The sequence below is a fragment of the Carassius auratus genome, chromosome 17 (genome assembly GCF_003368295.1).
Source record: "Carassius auratus strain Wakin chromosome 17, ASM336829v1, whole genome shotgun sequence".
Lineage (NCBI taxonomy): Eukaryota > Metazoa > Chordata > Actinopteri > Cypriniformes > Cyprinidae > Carassius > Carassius auratus.
In genome coordinates, this window is record NC_039259.1 from 8,046,980 (window position 1) to 8,052,281 (window position 5,302).

Consider the following 5,302-nt stretch of genomic DNA (forward strand, 5'->3'; position numbering starts at 1 on the left):
TGTGAAGCAACTGAAAATATGTCATATTGTAGGTTCTTCAAAGTAGCCACCTTCTGCTTTGATTACTGCTTTGCACACTCTTGGCATTCTCTTGATGAGCTTCAAGAGGTCGTCACCTGAAATGGTCTTTAACAGTCTTGAAGGAGTTCCCCGAGAGATGCTTAGCACTTGTTGGCCCTTTTGCTTTCTGTCTGCGGTCCAGCTCACCCCTAAACCATCTCGATTGGGTTCAGGTCCGGTGACTGTGGAGGCCAGGTCATCTGGCGCAGCACCCCATCACTCTCCTTCTTGCTCAAATAGCCCTTGATGCCTTCAGTGTGACTCTACAATAGTCAATAGTCATGAAAATAAAGAAAACTCTTTGAATGAGAAGGTGTCCAAACTTTTGGTCTGTACTGTACATAACAAAAAAGTATGAAACAACTGAAAATACGTCATATTTATATTCTGTACTGTATATATATATATATATATATGTAATATGCACTTGTCATGATTGGGTAATCGCGGCAGCTACATTTGTTTTTCTGATTAATTGTTTTGCTCTATGAGAAAGACAAGGTAAACAAAATATTCAGGGCTTATGCCCCTTAGCCCAGCCCTAGCGCCGCCCCTGGAATGCGTTTTTTTGACGGCCTGCTAGCGGATCATTAGGGGCCGTTCACATCACGTCTTTTGTGCGCGCAAGTTCGTTATTTCCAATGTAGGCGCGCGGTATGCGCGCTCATAATGGAAGCAACGCGCTCAACATCTAAACTTTTCAGAATGCCGCAAGCGCACCGCAGGTCATGTGACAATAACTAACCAATCAGCTTCATCCTTTCTCGTATCAACGTTGAAAGCTCAGCTAAGATGAAGGAACAGCTGTTCATGGCTGTATATGGATTGCCATTTTGAAATGAATTTAGTAGCAGAGCTACTGCGAGCGATTTTTAGTGCTGCAAATACATTTATCCTTTGCTGAAATTTCCGCATCTTCATTGAGAGAGAGCTTGTCATGGATGCTTAGCAACGACAGACGCCCCAGGAGCACTTCTGCCCGAGCGCTTTGGAAAGAAGGAGAAAGCGGCGCGACTAGCGTTTTCCACGCGTTTTTTAGGCGCGAACTATTGAAGACAAAAGCGATGACCCTCGGTACCTCTCAGGCTGACATGTTGATGTGATGTGATATCTGATCTAAGTGGGCGTGGTGTGTGTAAGGTAGAGAGGGCATGACTGATGATTGTGTCCTGATCCAGTCACGACGCTATTCTCAGCCTGCGCTCCAGCTGAGTAATTAACTTTATTTAAAAAAATAATTTATATATTTTATATTCAAACTGAAAACATGATGTGATTAACACTCAAGTCATTCAAGTCATCGTGTCTCAAGTCAAGTCAAGTCCCGAGTCTCTAACTTCCAAGTCCGAGTCAAGTCTCAAGTTATAAAAATAGCGACTCGAGTCGACTCGAGTCCAAGTCACCAAGTCACAAGTCCCCATGTCTGCTTCCAGGCTTCTCAGTGGAAATACACTGTTACCAAATGATACAAATTATGACTACAAATACTGGTACAGACAAATAAAGGAGAGCTAGCGCTTGTTGGGAGCTACATTGCTAGCTCTGGCTCGACTGAGAAGGATTTTTGGAACCGGTTTTACAGTGTCAGGTACAGAGAAGAAGCAATGGACCCTGAAAGTGGATGTTAAGGAGGGGATTGATGCTGTGTATCTGTGTGCTGCTAGTTTACACAGTGAATAAACACTAATAAATTGTACAACAAAAACCCATTGGATGGCAACCTCTAAATCAAACCTGCCTCAACCACAAAGAAATAAACCCATATCTCTACAGACAAGTCAGCAGAACTTTACAACCCGCACATACAGTAGAATTACATTAATCATTTTACACCCCTCCCTTATGCCAAAAGCACTTTCACACAAAGGTCTTGTTGATGTGATGCAGTCAGTAGGGGGAGATGTGACTTTAATGTACAGGTATTCCTCTCTCTCTGTTGATATTAAAGTCTTGTACTCTCTCTCTCTCACCTTGTCAGATTATTTTTGCTGTGCATAGCCAGAGTATTTTTAACCCTGTTTTAGAAGGATGTTCAGAGCTGCGTATGGACTGTGCATTTATTTCTTATTATATATAGGTAAGATGTCCGTTGAGAGCAGAATGATCAAATTTATTATAGCTACTGTATATATCAGTTTTGTTCTTGGTCTTTACTTTTAAAAAGAATATCTATTAAAACATATATTTATATTTGATTTTATTGATTATATTGTCACAGGGATGGTGCGATGTGTGACCGTTCAACAGAACCCCACATCCATTTTAGCCAACGAGAAATCTGCGGTGATAAATTGTAGTTATGATGACAGTAACATGGATTATATGCAATGGTATCAGCAGAAGGATACAGCCATGGTCTTGATCGTCTTCAGTTTTCAGTGCTACAAGTGACCCCACGTTTGAAGATGGATTTAAAGACCGGTTTGAACTGGACAGAACAGAAACACTGAAGGGAGTTCTGAAAATCTCTGATCTCAGTTCATCAGACTCGGCTGTTTATTACTGTGCTGTCAAAAGGCACAGTGCTGTAGTCTTTATTACCCTGCCTGACTAAAAACCAAACCACCAGACAAACAGGAAATGCAATTACATACAAAAGAGGAATTAACTTCTGTTTCTTTTTTTTTCAGATTTTCTTTTTCAAAGATTTTCACTGTTTTACTGTTTTCCTGATTTTTCTATCAGTTTTTAATTGAAAACACAATCAAATATAAGCTTTCCCTCCAAAACCAGTAGACCTACCTAGACAACATTTTAAGGCATCATGTATGCTGGCCAAATTTTACAGTAACATATCCCTTTCACAGATAACACAATACAGGATGTATTGCGACAGTATCTGTGAAACATCCCAAGATGATGGATGCAGTCGAGAGAAATATTTCCAATAATACTTACATTTCATGCAACAAAAACAGTTTCAGTCAAATCCAAGCAAAAATATTTTGTTTGTTGTGCCTCTCCATGCAAAACATACATGTATTAACGGGTTCTGAATGGATGAATTGGTTGAGCAAATGGTCATGTATAATATGCCAGACACATTTCCCAATAGCTTGAGTTCCAGTGATTAACCTGCATTTTAATTTATGGAAAACATCAGAACTGAACTTTTTTGAAAATAACTTTGCTCTGATTTTCTGAGTAATGATACTATAACTTTGGGGATATTTTGTAGTCCTTCAGGGAAATGTGGCAAAGATATTTCACAAAAGACTGACATTTAAATTGATTTATAATACAGATCTTCAGTTGGGTCGTAATAATTTTTACTTTGTTAAATTTGTACTTTGTATAGTGAAAAGAAAGTTTAAAGTATTGTCTTTGCAACCAGCTATTGTTAAACTCCACTAGTATCCACTGAATCATGCAGTGTTTGTTGTGTTGAGCAGAGTTTGCTTTCCTTATTTGAAATTAGTCACTTAAAAGAAGTCAGCCGCTGACGGAGGCAAGAGCTTTTGAAGCAGAACAAAAGTGTCCTCTTTTTTTCCCCACCAGTGGCATTGCAACAAAGGAGTGTGACTTCATAATACAGTATATGAACTACAATTTTATTTTTATTTTTTATTAACTGAACATCAGAGAACATTTCACACAAAAAAAGCATCTTTGAATGGATTGCTTTCTTCTATTCTCATTGATTTGTCTAAAAGGTATTCAACTTGGAATAAGAAATGACAGTGTTGGTTGTGGTTTTAAGTAAATTAAGATTGATAAGGAAAACATTTCCAGTTTTGTTTAATATATCTTTGTATTTCCGGCTGTTTTTAGTGATGGTGTTCTGATCACTCAATGGCCAAAGCATATATCCAGTCTTCCAGGCTCTTCAGTGGAAATGTACTATTACCAGAATGATACAGACTACGATTACAAATACTGGAGGAGAGCTAGTGCTTGATGGGGGCTACATTGGTATTTCTTCCTCTATTGAGGAAGGTTTTGAAAACAATTACACAGTGTCAAGTACAGAGACTAATTAATTGACCCTGAAACTGGATGTTATGGATGGGATGGATGCTGTGTATCTGTGTGCTGCTAGTTTACACAATATATAAATAATAAAAAGAAAAAATCATCGTGCAGTCACACCTGCCTTAACCATGAATAAATAAACCCATATTTGTACAAACCAGTCAGCAGAACCTGACAACTTGCACATTCAAATGAATTAATCATGTCACACTCCTCCCTTCCGCCCTTCCTCCCTTCTTCTCTGTCTATACTAAAGACTCATACACTACTCTCTATCATCACATTATTTTTGCTGTGTGCGTAACCAGAGTATTTGTAACGCTGTTGTAGAAGTATGTTTAGAGCTGCATATGGACTGTGCATTTATTTCTTATTATACTTAGGTAAGATGTCTTTTGATAGTAACATGAACAAATTATTATAATTTATAATTTTCGTTTATGTACTTTGCTTTGAAAGAGAACATCTCTTAAAACATTTTTGTATTTTACAGGGATGGTGAAATGTGTGAATGTTCAACAGAACCCAACAGCCATATTAGCCAGCGCGAAGAAAATAGCAGAGATAAATTGTAGTTATGATGACAGTAACAAGCCTTACATGTTATGGTATCAGCAGAAGGATACAGCCATGGTCTTGATCGTGTTAAGTTACAGTGCTACAAGTGACCCCACCTATGAGGAAGGATATGAAGGCCGGTTTAAATTGGAAAGAACAGAAACACTGAAGGGAGTTCTGAAAATCTCTGATCTCAGTTTATCAGACTCGGCTGTTTATTACTGTGCTGTCAGTATGCACAGTGCTGTAGTCTTTATTACCTGCCTGACTAAAAACCAAACCACCAGACAAACAGGAAATACACAAAAAAGCCAATCTAATGTTCTTGAGGTTCAAATGTGACACTAATGAAAAGGCTTGTTACAGCATTTAATTTCTACATCAAATAATATTTTTGTAAAGTTCTTAATAGAAAACACAATCAGATATAAGTGTTGCTCCAAACTGAGTACATGATCCACCCAGACAGCGGCATGTGTGCTGGCCAACTTAACGTAGCATTCACATATAATGCAATACCAGAATGCATTTCAACAGTTTCTGTGAAACATCCAAGATGGTGGATGGAAAGAAAAGAAATGTTGCCAGTAAATACTTATATTTTGATGCATTACATCAACCAAGTCAAGTCAAGTCAAGTCACCTTTATTTATATAGCGCTTTAAACAAAATACATTGCGTCAAAGCAACTGAACAACATTCAATTAGGAAA